Below are 16,019 nucleotides of genomic sequence, written 5' to 3'. Positions count from 1 at the left end.
GAAAGAGTACCAGGGACTAATTTGGTTCTCATGGTCATTTAGGTTAGCTCCATATATTACCATCTTAATTGAATTTAGTTTTACTATTGTATATAGGACAGCACAGTAGTATAGTGGTTAGCTCAATGATTTACAGTACCAGCGACCTGGGTTCAATTCCCACCGTTGCCTGTAAGGAGTTTGTATGCTCTCCCCATGATTGCGTGTTGCACTATATCTCAACAAATAAAATAAATAAATTCCAATCCATTGTATCATATAAAATAAAATCAGAAGATCTTGGAAATACTCAGCAGGTCAGGCAGCATCTAAGGAGACTAAAATGAAAAAAGCATTTCATGCTGAAATGACCTTTCATCAGATCGGACAAGCCTAAAAATCAAATATGCTTAAATTGCAAAGGTGATCTTCTGTCTACTTTCTGTTTCTATTTCATATTTCTAGCATATATTATTTTCTCTTTGACAGTGATTATTTTTATAGATTCTTTTAAGCTAAGGAGGCACAAGAGTTTCTGCAGAGGCAGGAAATCTTGAGCATCACACACAAAGTGTTGGAGGAACTCGTTAGAACAGATAGCATCTGTGGAAGGAAATGAACAATCAACATTTTCAGCCAAGATCCTTCATTAGGACCAGCATGTGTGTTGCCTTGATAAGCTGCATTAAACTAAAATAAAATAGATCCTCTTTTCCTTCACATGCTTGGTGTTCCTCAGTTGACATGCAAGTAAGGACTGGATTTTGTCCTCTGACCAGACATAGAGCGTAGAACATGGAATGTACATATGTACAACATGCTCACACTGTGGCACCAAACTAATTAAACTAGTAATTACACACCTAACTAAACTAATCAACTAATCCTTTCTGCCGACATAATGTTGATGTCTTCTGAACATTTATGTGTCTCACCACCCCAGCACACATTTCAGGAACCCACCACTTTCTATGTATCTATACAGTACTTTGGAAAAGCCTGAGGTACATATACCGTATATAGCTAGGGTTCCTAAGACTTTTGCACAGTACTGTCAACATGAAACAGCGATCAAATCTGTAAATCTGACCGGAGCAAAGGATGTTAGGAATGGTGAAGGCAGAGCACCATGGGAGGGATGTGGGACAGGTGGCAGAGAAGGAGTGCAGATAGTGTGGGGTGGCACGGGTACAGAGACATCTAGCCCTGAGACACCAGGCAAGATCATTTGATTCCACATTTGGTTTATTGATCATTACAGAATGTCTTTCTGGAGCTTCCCTCTCCCTTGCCTCTTCCTTTCCCTTTTCTCGACTATGATCTCCCTCTCTCTGCTCCCTTCCCACTCTCAGTCCACAATAGAGACCCTTATCAAAATCAGGTTTATCACCACTCACATATGACATGAAATTTGTTTTTTGGAGGCAGCAGTACAGAGCAATATGTAAAATTACTACAGTACTTTCTTAGGAAGCCTAGCTATATATATGTGCCTAAGACTTTTGCATAGTACTGTACCGTACAAGAAAATCTGCACATCCCTTCCCCCCTCACCTCACCCAACCTTAAAGGCATCCCTTCTAGTATTAGACATTTTGACTCTGGGAAAAAGATACTGCAGTCTACAGTATGATAATCTTACAAACTTCTATGAGGTCTCTTTTCAGTTTGCACCACTCTGGAGAAAAGCCCAAAGCTCTCCTCAGCAATACACTCTAAATTTCCATCTTCTCCAAAGCTTTCATGTCCTCCTATAACCGAACACCAGAAGTGAATGCAATACTTCAGATGCACCCTAACCAGAGTTTTATAAAGCTGCAATGTTTTGGCACCCCAGATTTTTTATGTAAATTTTGTTTTAGATGTTTCTTTTTGTTTTCTGCATTAGCATGTCTGTAGAAGAGAGCACGTTTTAAATTTCCAAACATTCATTTTCCAAAAAAAATTAAATGTTACAAAGAATTTTTTTTGTATTTTGTTAAAGAAAGTAACAGATTAAATAATAAGCTGGTTTTCAAATAAAAGCTTGATTTCTTTGTAGATATATAGCCCAGTGCATGATTAAACAAATAACAACAGGATGCTAACGATCAATAACTTGATGAGTTGAATGAAGTAAACTGATTAACTAAAACAGAAATTGATGTAGAAGGAATCCAACTGGGTGAAGGATAACCATATTAAAAGTTGAGGGTGTGGCAGATGTGAGAGTTTAACCTTCAAATCATGAATTCTTATACCATGGGAAGAGTGAGCACAGCAACAAGACACACCAGGTAGTCATCCAGTATCAGCAAAGTCTCTCCCAAGCAGAAATGATGTGGCACATGGGAGTTTCAAGGTGTGCTGTCCAAGTTATTCTGAAGAAACACAAGGAAATTGGCAAGGTTGAGGACCAGAAATGCAGTGGACAGCCACAGAAACTGAGTACAGCAGAGGAGAGATACATTAAACTGATGCCCCTTCTAAATCAACAGAAGTCCACCACTGCTATCATTTCTGAAATCACAGAAACCACTGGAACCCAAGTAATCTCCTCTACAGTCTGGGGAAGTCTTGACAGAAGTGGTCCTCATGGAAAGGTTGCTGCCAAATCAACATTTCTCTGAAGTGGAAACAAAGCCAGGAGACTCACCTACACACAAGGACTAGGGTCCTGAACGATAACGGCAAATGCTCTGGACTGATGAATCAAAATTTGACATTTTTTTAGCTCAAGCCGGATGTAGTTTGTCCATTGAAGAGTTGGAAAGTAAAACATGGATGAGTCAACAGTGAAGCACGGCAGAAGTTTCCTGAAGATTTGAGGCTGCATTTCTGCAAATAGAGTTCATTTGGTCAGAATTAATGGAGCCTTCAATGCTGAGAAGTACAAGCAGATTCTCATCCATCATGCAATACCAACAGGGAGAATCTGATTGGTTCCCAACTTCATTTTGCAGCAGAACAGTGATCCCAAACACAGGACCACGGTCATTAAAAAAATCTTAATTGAAAAGAAGAACAAGGAGTTCTGCAACACATGGTATGGCCTCTACAGAACCCTGATTTCAACATCATTGTGGCTGCCTGTGATTATCTGTAGAGACAGAAGACAGCCAAAGTCTACAGAAGAACTGTGGCAAGTTCTCCAGGATGCTTGGAACAACCTTCCAGCTGATTTTCTTATAAAATGGCACAAAAGTGTACCTAAGAGAATTGATACAGTTTTCAAGGCAAAGGGTGGTCTCATCAAATTATTGATTTCATTTAGTGTTTGTTTTTGCTGTTTACTGCTCTTTATAGTAATTTTTTTGACATTTAAAAACTTGTCATATTTTTGAAAGCATCTTCGCTTTACAGAATTTTTGACGTCTAAGTCTTTTGCACAGTACTGTAAATATTGAAGAGAATCATTATATCACTGACATCTCAAATGAAGTTTGTTGCAGCAAAAGTGAATATATTGTGTGACCTTCTAATTATTTGCTCTTCTGTGTATTAACTTTCACTAATCTATTTACAAGGACTATCAAGTTACTTCCAAAACCAACACCTTTCAATCCTTCACACTTACAAAAAAAAGTTAATCTCCTTTTCTAAGTTTTCTACAGAATAGATGACATCACATATTTCCACATTAATTTCCATCTGCTGTGTCTGTGCCCGTTCAGCTAATGTCACAGCAGAGTGCCAACTCACTGGGTGACCACCTCAAGCTATTTCAACATGTGTAAATCACTAAAGAAAACCATCAGTTCAGTTGATTGCTCATAGGCTCATAGATGTTTCCTGACCTGCCCTGTGTGTGTGTGTGTGTAGCTCCCAAGGACTTCTCATTCCTCAGATGCCCTGAACTCATTAGATCAAGAATCCATACTGTTGATCTTCATTACAGTCTTCCCAGCAGTAACACCTTTGGGATTTGTCCCTGCAAAATGTTTTGTCAAGCACCCCTAGTGAGATGGACAGACTGGATTACATCTGTAAGATCATAAAGGTACTTTCAGAGAAAGGACACCAAGGAACAATACAGTGCTGAAGAAGACCATTTAGCCTAGTGCTATTATTTTTGTCTTTTTGACAGGAAGGTCGAAGGAAATCTCATCACCCCTCTTCTCATCAATTAATCGCATTCCCTCACCAACAGGGAATGTCAGAGCTCAGGATGAAATGTCAGCATTACATCCCTAGCACTGATGATGTTTCCTTTTATTTAGTGGCTCACTAGCACCTGTTGAAATGCAAGGGAACTCAAAATGCTTTGGAAAAGTGAACCATAACATCATTAGACATTGGAGCAGAACTGGACTATTCAGTCTGTTGGGACTGATCTGCCTTTACATAATAGCTGATTTATTATTCCTTTCAGTCCCATTCTCCTGCAATCTCCCCGAAAACTATGACACCTTTACTAATCAAGAACCTATCAATCTCCGCTTTAAGTATGCTCAGAGACTTGGCCTCCACAGCCATCTGTGGCAATGAATTTCACAGATTTACCACTCTCAGGCTCAAGAAGTGCTTCTTCATCTCTGTTCTAAAGGGACGTCCTTATGTTCCGAGGTTATGTCCTCCAATCCTAGATGCCCCCACTACAGGAAGTATCCTCTCCATACCCACTCTGTCTAGGCCTTTCCATGTTTGGGTTTCAATATGATCCCCCCTCATTCTTCTAAACTCCAGTGAGTACAGACCCAAAATCACCAAATGCTCCTCATACGTAACCTTTTCATTTCTGGGATCATTCTTGTCAACCTCGACTGGACCTTCTCCAACGTCAACACATAATTTCTTAGATGAGGTGCCCAAAACTGCTCACGATACTCCAAGTGCACTCTGACCAATGCCTTATAAAGCCTCAGCATTACATCCTTACTTTTATATTCTAGTCCTCTCAAAATGAATGCAAACATTGTATTTAACTTCCTTTCTCGAAATGAGTGTTAACATTTCAATGTAACCTTGGGATAAGATATTTGTAGGTTGTCCTCAGTCAATCGTCACTGTATCACGTTCAAAGAGAGAGGTTTAGACAAGTCACCTAAGCGTGTGCTATCAAATATGCAATCAGCAATAATATCTTTAGAAAAAAAATTCAGAAGCCATATAATAGCCCAGCTTATGTCTCAGCTGTGCTTTTTTGGCATTTGCAGGTGCAGTGACTAAATGTGAGAAAGGATTTAAATTCTAATCCTCTTAAGTTTTGGACACGGCCAACTGTGGAAAGCGTGATGAGTCAACAGGGTGCAGGAGGTTGAATGAAATGATGAACAAGATTAAAGCAATGTCTTTGGTGCTGAGAGTTTTATTAGTCATTGGGATTCCTCTCAGAAGCCACATGAGTTACAGTGAGGTTTGGGTTCTTAGTAAGCAGAACAGGAAAATGAGCGTCAGCTGAGCCCAAGAATTTGAAAGGCCACCGAATGGCAAGTGTTATTATTTATGGAGTAACAGATTCACATATAGCGATTTTGCTCCTTTTATTAACTTTGAACCTCTGCTATTAAATTTCTGAATGATCCATGAAACAATGGACATTGCTTCCTTTATTCCTTTTATTGGGTGCTAATTATTTGTTTTTCAACTTATTGTAATTTTACACTCGGTGGCCAGTGAGTTGGTGTTTGTGATCTTTTGCTACTGTAGCCCATCCACTTCAAGGTACAACTGTTGTCTGTTGAGATATGCTCTTCTGCACACCACTGTTGTAACATGTTACTGTCGCCCTGATCCAGCTTGAACCAGTCTGGATATTCCCCTCTGACCTCTCTTATTAACAAGGCATTTTCACCCACAGAACTGTTGCTCCCTGGATACTTTTTGTTTTTTTTTTGTATCATTCGATGAAAACTCTAACCACCCTGTCTATACCAAAAGTCATACCACCATCAAAGTCACTTAGATCACATTTCTTCCCCAGTCTGGTCTGAACAACAACTGAAGGTCTTGACCATGTCTTCATGTCTGATTAGCTGATTAGATCTTTGCATTAACGAGCAAGTATACAGGTATATCTAATAAAGTGGCTACTGAGTTTATTAATGGAGCAACAGAGTTACATGTGCTGACTTCACTCCTTTTATAACTTGGAACCTCTGACATCAGATTTCAGAATGATCCATCAAACAATGAACCCTACTTCATTTTTTCCTTTTTTGGGCTATTTATTTATTTTGTAATTTATAGTAATTTTAAGTTTTGTTCTGGACTGTTGCTACAAAACAATAGATTTCATGCCATATATGTCAGTGATAATAAACCTGACTCTCGTTCTGAGAACAATACACGAGCAGGTCCTACAGCTAATAATATCTGTGTTGAACAGAATGCCAAATTAAATTAAACTTTTCTACCTGCCAATGGCCCATATACCTACATCCCCCCTGCATATTCATGTGCCCACCCAGCAGCCTCTTACATACCACTACTGTATTTGCATCCATCACTACCCCTGGCAGCCGGTCCCATGCACCTTCCAATTTCTGTGTAAAAACTTTGCCCTGTGCATCTCCTTTAAACATTCCCCCTTCCACCACAATGCATGTCTTTAGTATTTGACATTTCTACCTTGTGAAAAAGATTCTGCCTGCCTATCCTACCTCTGCTGCTCATAATGTTATAAAGATTCTGGATGTACACATAATAGCAAATATTTTCTGCTCACCCCTAAAGCCCTTGGTGCAGAATTTATATATTGTTTTCCCTATGCAGTCCACAGAAATTGAGTTTAGCTTGCTTCTATCCCAGTGTGTACTGAGGCGGTGAGATCAACGTAGAAACTATCAACTCTTCCATGGAGGGGGCAGGAGGTGCCATGTAGGCAGGTAGTTTGTGAGGTAATCTTTTCCTTTTGTGTTTTTTTTTATAATGCAGGACCTCTGTGTGTTTCTAAAACATGAAATTGATTTTCTCAAATCCACCCTAAATATTCCTGCTTACACCTGAGGGGTTTTGGGCTCAAGGTTCCCAAGAGTGGGGGAGTGTTGAGTTTCTTCAAAGAAGCTTCAAACACACCTTGACTCTCTTCTGCTATTTGCCTCATAGCCTCTTCCCTTGCCGTAACTAGGAGTAGAGTAACACACACAAAATGCAGGAGGATCTCAGCCAGTCAGGCAACATCTATGGAACAGTATATTGAGTCAACATTTAGGGCCAAAGGCCAGGAGACTGGTATTAAGCATATAAACAATGTGGCCAGCCTCGTGTAAGTGACGTACAGTAAATACATACATGAGATTCTGTAGACACTGAAGATGTTCAATGACACACACACAGAATGCTGGAGGAACTTGGAAGGTCAGGTAGCATCCATGGAAGGGAATAAATAGACTTTTCAGGCTGAGACTCATCATCAGGACCGGAAAAAAAGGGGGCGGTTGCCAGAATATGAAAGAAATTGTACTCCATCTCCACTCCCCACCTTCTTATCATTACTCCCTCTTATAGGCAAGACCAAGTGAGGGAGAAGGTGGGCGAGTGGAGGAGGGGGTAATGATGTGAGAAGCCAATAGGTGGAAGAAGTTGAAGGACAAAGATAAAGGAACCTGATTGGAGAGGACAGTTGAGTAAAGAGAAGGGTATGCCCCCTTCCTTTCTAGTCCTGATGAAGAGTCTCAGTCCAAAACACTGACTGTTTACTCCACTCCATCGATGCTGCCTGACCTGCTGAGTTCATCCAGCATTTTGTTTGTAGAGAAACCAGGGCTTCATTGGTGGCATGTTGACCTGGAAGAGGAGATTAATGTTGGTTCATTTGTCCTAATGAATTTGAAGACACGTCACTGGTATTTTTCCACTTCATTAAGATGCCTGCTTTAAGTAGTTCATTTCTCTGGTACATACAAAAGAGAAGAGATATTCCGGTGCCTGATAGATGGTGAATTTTGTGCCAACTCTGATGTCTTGATTTTCAAAGGGTGTCAAATGTGAGTCTCCTGATTACGGTCCTATATATAATGGCATGGAGTGTCCTTATCGATATTGCTCCAACAGCATTCTGCCTGTTGCTGGATAGTGAAGCTTCCTTTACTATGGTAGTGTTAGCTGGGGCACTGGACATGCTGCCAGATTGACTGAATGGGACCTCGAGTTGCTAGTGCATGGTGGAAGTGAAGATCCTTGTGCAGGTGGACATGAAGCAACACCCATGAGCAATAATGGTGCCAAGTTTCAGGGGGATGTTGTCAAGGCAGCATCTCCCGCAATGGGATATGACCTCACAGGTTTGGTCAGTATGAGTCCAATCAACTTAACATTTTGTTACATTTCCATCTCATTCCTTCAACTCCATTCACACTCTGCTAATGCCACTCATCTCCCCACCCCTCCCCCCCCCCCACCGTCAGATTCGCACTCACACACATTTGCTGTTTCTGACTCAATCCATCTGACTCTTTCCTTTTCAGTCCTGATAAAAGGTCTCGGCCCAAAATGTGAATGTCCATTCCCCTCCATAAATACTGCATAAGCCACTCAATTCCTCCAGCATTTTGTATGTGTATTGCTGGGATATCCAGCATTGAGGAGTCCCTTGTGTTTATCAGTTCATCTGCCTCCCTCTTTCCCTGTGCCAAGTGAGTGTCCCTGCAGCTGGGACAGAGGCTTTAACAGAGCTTGGGAGGAGTGAGGCCACTCTCCATGCTGGGGTTTCTGGAGTTGCAAAGATTGTCTCTCCTGGCATTGTCTTTGGTGTAAAAGAATTGCTCAGAAAGTATGAGAGATGTTCTCTACGTACTGACTTGCAAGAGAATGTGCGTTTTGATGGACCTCCGATAGATCCTCATGAGCAGCTCATATTGCAGGAGATTCAATCTATAATGCATGTTATGAAGCCACGATAGTTATCCAAGCTATCAGATGCAGCTTGACTTCAGAGTTTAATCAATGTTACCAGGGGGACTGAGCTATTTTTGGGCTTCTTCATAGCAGGATGTTTCAATAGTGGACTCGTGGATGGTTCAAGTATTTATAATCCTTTGCTACAGTGATCCCAGAGGTAGAGCAGTAATCAGTGAATTGAGATGCTTCTGGAGTTGGAAAGATGATCTCAAATTAGTGCCGCTGTCGACGAAAGCTGCACATCAAAAGCCCCTACCATATCTTGTGGAGCTTTGCTGTCCACATCATTGCTGTTTGTCCCTGAAAAGACAAAGCCTAGAAGGATACAGCCATAATGTTGGCAAATATGAAAGCACAATAGAAAACTTCCTGTCCAGATACACCACAGCATCTTGCAGCAACTGCTCTGCATATGACAGACAAGAAACTGGTTTAGGACACTGCTCAGGACACCTTGGAAACCAGCCATGGACTCTGTCTACATTTCTCATTGGCTCAGTAAGGCAGCTAGCAAGATCAAAGTTCACACTCAGCCCAGACATTTTATCTTATTCTCCCTCCCATTGGGCAGAAGGTACAAAAGCAGTGGGCTGAAAGACAGCTTCACCACTTCACTAGCGAGTCTACTGGATTCATCTCTTGTGTCTGGTGCTTCTGATGCGGACTCCTCTGCATTGGTGAGACCTGTCATAAAGTGGTGGGACTGCTTTGTCAAGCATCTCCGTTCCATCTGCCAAAAGCAGAACTTCCTGGTGGCAAATTTTTAAAATTCCAATTCCCATTCCCATTTCAACATGTCACTTCATGGCCTCCTTTTGTGCCATGATGAAGCCACCCTCAGAGTGGAGGAGCAACAATTTATATTCCATCTGGGTAGCCTCCAACCTTATGTGATGAATATTGATTTCTCCTTCTAGTTAAAAAATCCCTCCCCTTCCTTCCTGTTCTCCACTCTGACCCTTTTCTCTTCTCACCTACTATCACTTCCCCTGGGTTCGTTCTTTCTTCCCTTTCTCCTATGGTCCATTCTCAGATTCCTTCCCCTTCAACTGTTTATCTTTCCCATCCACCTGTCTTCATCTACCACCTTCCAGCTGTCCTCCTTCCACCCCCCCCCCCCATCTTGTATTTCTGTTGTCTTGCTGCTTCCTTTCCAGTCCGTAAGAAGGGTCTTGGACTGAAAAATTGACTGTTTATTCATTTCCATAAATGCTGCCTGACCTGCTGAGTTTCTCCAGCATTTGGATTTGCTCTGGATTTCCAGCATCTGCAGAACTTTATGAGTTTCTATACTATTGTTCTAAGACCTTTGAATGTTTCTCTACTGTGACAAATGGACTGTTGAGTTTACAAGCTCCCTCCCTGTGATCTTGCATCTTCTTGTCTGTCTGCACTGCACTTTCTCTGTACTGTAATGCTTTGTTCTTCTTTCTGTTTACTTCAATTCACCATTGTAATTAATTCAATCACCTTCTGCTCTATTTTCATTGCCCACTGTGTGAAACAGTCACCCTTCATGCCTTCTTTACATTTATCCCTCCCTCCTCACGTTAAAATTATGCCTCTGGTTTTGGACTTCCCAGTGCTAGGAAAAAGTCTTTGGCCATTTACTTTGTCTATTTTATCTATGTTACCAACAGTAGACGAGTCTAGAATCAGAGGACATAGTCTCAGAATAGAACAACATCCCTTTAGAACAGAAGTGAAGATGAATTTCTTTGGACAGAGGGTGGTGAATCTCTGAAATTTATCACCACAGATAGCTTTGGAGGCCAAGTCATTGGGTATATTTAAAGCAGAGGTTGCTAAGTTCTTGGTTAGTAAGAGCACCAAAGGTTATCAGGAGAAGGCAGGTGAATGGGGTTGAGAAGGATAGTAAATCAGCCATGATTGAATGGCAGAGCAGACTCAATGGGCCACATAGCCTAATTCTATTCCTATTTCTTATGGCCTATTGGACCTTTTGATTTTAGAAACTTCGATAATCTGCACTTCACAGCCACCCATGTTCCAGGGAAAAAGAAAGTCCAGCCTATTCAAGCTCTTCTTATAACCCAAGACTGTAAGTCCAGGTAACATTCTCATAAATACGTTCCCGTACCTTTCCCAGTTTCATAACACCCTTCCTATATCAGAATGACCTGAACTGCATGCAGACTGTGTTTCTATGTGCATGTTGGCTTGTCCTTTTGGTGGTAGAGGTCATTGATTGGAAGGCACTGCTGGTGGAGGCAATGATTGGTTGATAGGATGCCAGTCAAGTGGGTTGCATTGCCCTTGGCAGTGTCAATCTCTTTGAAGCTTCCTGGCATACAAAGTCAACGTCAAATTTATTGTCTGCACAAATACATGCATGTCCAGATGCAAAGAAAAACTTGCAGCATTGGAGGCACATAGCATCATTGAGCAGCATTCACAAGGCAAACATAATTTAAGAATAAATTATACATGCACTTTACAAGAAAACACAACTATAACAAAAAAGTCTATTTTAGTGCAAAGAAATCAGAGTTCAATTTTCAAAATTCAAAGTAAAATTTATTATCAAAGTATATATAGGTTATCATATACTACTGGAGATTAATTTTTTATAGGCATTTGCAGGAAAAAAAGAAATATGATAGAATTTTACAATAAAACTCTACAGAAACAAACAAAGGATGACTAGCAATCAATGTGCAAAAGTGGTCATGGTGTTGCTGAATGACAGTGATTACAGTTCAAGACCAAATACTTGATGGGAAGTAGCTGTTCTGGACAGTGGTGTTGAGCAACATCAGACTTCTGTACCTCCAGCCCAAAGGTAGTTTGTGAAGGTGACATGGCCTGGATGTTGGGGATCTTTGATTATGGGTGTTGTCTTCTTGAGGTAGCTTGCCTATCGATATCATTGATGGTGGGGAGTCTAATGCCAGTGACATAGTTCAGAGAATCCACTGCTCACTGTTGTGTTCATCCAGATACATGATGAGAATTCAATTATACTCCTCATTTGTGCCTTGTAGATCATGGAAAACTTTCAGGGTGTGAGGAGGTGATTCACTTGCCATAGAACAGGCAGATTCTGACCAGCTTTTGAAGCCAGGGGTATTTCTATAACCAGTCACTAAATAGTCCACAGACAGATCTCATTTTGCTAAAGAGGTTTGAGTCTACCATTCATTGTGAAATATAAAGAACTGAGGCCTAGATATTTAAAAAAATTGATTTGACTTTTCTCCTTCAAAGCAAGCGTGATTGATGGGAAATAGCATCAAAAATGCACACTCATGATACCTAGGCTGATATTTTATTTAAACCACTTAATCCATTAGATCTTGTGCCATGAAATCATATTTTTCCCATTTATTTGAGTAATTATCTTTTGAAAAGAAACTTCTGCTTGTTCTGTACAATAAATTTTATATATTTGTGCAAAATGATGGGAAGGCCAATGAGTAGCAGTTGATGGAGCACATGATGTTGGACTGACATCACCATATTTTCCCTTCACTTTGACCTTTATACTGTGTTCAGTTCTGGTTATCTCATTATTGGAAGGATGCAAAAGCTTTAAAATGGGTGAAAAGAAGATTTACTAGGATGCTGCCTGAATTAGAGAGCATGTTTTATGAGGATAGGTTGAGCAAGCTAGGGCTTTTATCTTTGGAGCAAATAAGAATGAGACGGGTGACTTTGATAGTGATGTATAAGATGGGGATCTCTTTCACCTCAGTTGGTTGAGGAAGTTTGGTATGGGCCCCCAAATCCTAAGAACTTTCTAAAGGGGCACAACTGAGAGCATCCTGACTGGCTGCATCACTGCCTGATATGGGAACTGTACTTCCCTCCAATCACAGGACTCAGCAGAGAGTGGTGCAGACAGCCCAGCGCATCTGTAGATGTGAACTTCCCACTTTTTAGGACATTTACAAAGACAGGTGTGTAAAAAGAGCCTGAAGTATCATTGGTGACCTGAATAACGCCAAACACAAACTGTTCTAGCCGCTAACATCCGGGAAATGGTACCGCAGTATAGAAGCCAGGACCAACAGGCTCCGGGACAGCTACTTCCTCCAGGCCATCAGACTAATTAATTCACGCTGATACAATTGTATTTCTATGTTATATTGACTGCCCTGTTGTACATTCTATTTATTATAAATTACTGTAAATTACACATTGCACATTTAAACTGAGATGTAACATAGAGATATTTACTCCTCGTGTTTATAAAGGATGTAAGAAATAAAGTCATTGCAGTTCAATAAGAGACATAGTTTGAGTGAACAACCAGAAACTTTTTCCCAGGGTGGAAATGGCTAATACAGGGGGGAGGAGGCACAATTTTACGTTAATTGGAAGTACTGTAAATAAAGGGGGGATATTAGAGGTAAGTTCTTCACACAGAGAGTGGTGAGGGCCTGGCGTGCCCTGCAGTAGTAGTGGTAGAGGCAGATACATTAGGAACGTCAAAGGATCTCTTAGATAGGCACATAGATAATAGAAAAATGGAGGACTAAGTCAAAGGGAAGGGTTAGATTGATTTTAGAGTAGCTTAAAAGGTTGGCACAGCATCATGTAGTCTTGTGTTCTATGTTCTGAACCATTTTGGACATGGGATACTATCTAAAGAACAACCAGTGCAGAAAAGTGGTGCTGAGGTAGAAGATCTGCCCAGAACTTATTGAATTGTTGAATAGTCACAAGGAGTGGAACACCTTCCTTCTGCTTTTATTTCCTGATTGGTGTAATTGGTTTATTATTGTCACATGTACTGAGGTACAGTGAAAAGCTTTGATTTGCCTACCGTCCAGATGGATCTGTAATCTGTACATTGAGGTAATGCAAGGGAAAACCTGACAGAATGAAGAACCAAGTGTTAGAGTTACAGAGAAAGTGCAGTGCAGACAGGCAAAATAAAGTGCAAGGGCAAGCGAAGGTGGTTTGTCCATCTGATTGCAAAACAGTTCATTTCAATAGTTTTATAACAGTAAAACGGTTACTGAAGCTGTGCTTCAGCCTGGTGGTAATGCTATCCTTCAGGTTTTTGTATCTTCCACCTGATGCGAGGGCGAGAAGAGAAATATCTGGATTGGGAGGGGTCTTTCATTATATTGGCTGCATTACCGAGGTATAGAACATAATACAGCATATAACTTGCCCTTTGGCCCACAATGTTGTGTCAACCTTTAAACTACTCCAAAATCAATCTAACCCCTTCAACATAGCTGTCAATTTTGCTTTCAGCCATGTGCCTATTTAAAACTTCCTTAAATTTCCTAATGCATCAGGCTCGCCACCATCCCTGGCAGTGCATTCAGCCACTTGTAAAAAATCTATCTCTAACATCATTCTTCCATTCACCTTAAATAGATGTCTTCTAGTATTGGCAGTTGCCAACTTGGGGAAAAGGGCATTGGGTGTCCACCTTGCCACTTTGACTCCGCCTGCTATACACTTATATTGAGCCACATGTCATCCTCCTTTGCTCTAAAAGAGAAAAGCTCCAGCTCATTCAACCAGGTAAGAGGCAGTAAGAAGCGCAGACAGGGTCTATAGAGGGGAGCTGTTTTTCTGTGATGTGTTAAGCTGTGTCCATAACTCTCTGTGGTAATATTCAGGTGTGTATATCAGAAATTAAATAAATGGTCAACGATTTGCTATAGAATCACCAGTCAAAGGTACATACAGTGGAGGAACTTAGTGAGCTAGGCAGATTTTCTAGAAGGAAATGGACAATCAGCTCTTCCAGACTGAAAGTTGAAGGGAGATACCTAGCATAAGGAGGTTAAGAAAAGTGCTGGCAAATGAGAGGCGCATGTAATCTGGTCCAGGATCACATCCAAAAGAAGATATTCCAATAAGCTAGCACCACCGCAGAGTAACATGCACAAAATGCTGGCAGAACTCAGCAGGTCAGGCAGCATCTAATGAGAAGAATTATCAGTCAACATTTTGGTCCAAGAACCTTCATTAGGATTCCTGGATCTTGGCCCAGCTTGTCTACTGTTAATTCCTCTCCATTGATGCTGTCTAACCTGTTGAGTTCCTCCAGCATTTTATGTGTATTATTATGGATTTCCAGCATCTGCAGAACATTTTGAGTTTAGCATTCGCCCGGTACTGGACTGGGAAGCCAGCAAAATATTGGTTGAAATATCTGGTAAGGTGCTTTAGATCACTGGTACAAAAAGTGACACCAGCAAATGGAACTAACATTACATTGTTCTTAATAAGTTTAATTGTTAATTTATGGAGCAAATCACAGTTACAAGAGACTTCTATGAAGTGCATTGAAGGAGAATAAAGGGTTATAATGGCAGAGAATGCTGCAATTGTCCAAGAGGAAGCATCAATCTTCAAATGAGTGTAGGACTTCCTAACCAACAGATCTTAGATATCAGGATGTATAGCCACTTTTCCCTCTTCATCATCCTTAACATGGGTACCTCTGCCAAGGGCTGTACTGAACCCATTGTTGTACTCTCTGCTCACGCATGGTGGTTGTCCATCATGGGTTGCCCATGGGTCAGCACCCAGGATATGCCCTCTTCTCATTACTGCCATCAGGGAGCAGGCATGGGAGCATGAAGGCACACCCCCAATGATTCAGAAATGGCTTTTTCCCTCAGCTATCAGATTCCTGAATGGAGATTGATCTCATGAACACTACCTCACTATTTTTTCTCCTTATGTGCTACTTATTTACTTTAACTTTTCTAATACTTCTTACTGTAGTTTACAGTTTTTGTTATTGTACTGCATTTCACTGCTGCCATATAACTACAAATTTCATGACGTGCCAGTGATATTAAACCTGATTCAAATTCTGAACAAGAAACTCATGCGGGACAGTTTTTTAATGTGGAAAAGCCATTGCACTGGGGCTTTTCCATTATCTCAACCCCAGAAGTTCGGGACCAAGCATCACAAGCTGGGGTTTTCCTTGGTTGTAGTGGATGACCATGACATCTTCTGTGCCTGGTCATGCCCTTCGCACTCCACAGAACATTGTAGTGCTGCCTTCCTGGCCATTGGCTTTCACTGTAGATGTCATCTGCCCAGCCCGTCTGAGCTGCCTGCACATGCTAGGACAGGCATGTCCCTGTATCTCTGGGGTATGAGGCTGCTGGCTACTCTCACCTGGTTTACCAAGCATGTCAAAGCATTGAAACTTAACTCTCAACTTCCCTTTGCAGGTGCTGATTGGCCTGCTGAATATTTTTAGTGTTGCCTTT

This window comes from Hypanus sabinus, chromosome 21 (assembly GCF_030144855.1).
Source record: "Hypanus sabinus isolate sHypSab1 chromosome 21, sHypSab1.hap1, whole genome shotgun sequence".
In the NCBI taxonomy this organism is placed as follows: Eukaryota; Metazoa; Chordata; class Chondrichthyes; order Myliobatiformes; family Dasyatidae; genus Hypanus; species Hypanus sabinus.
The sequence above is the reverse complement of the archived record's forward strand: the minus strand, read 5'-3'. Positions refer to the sequence as shown.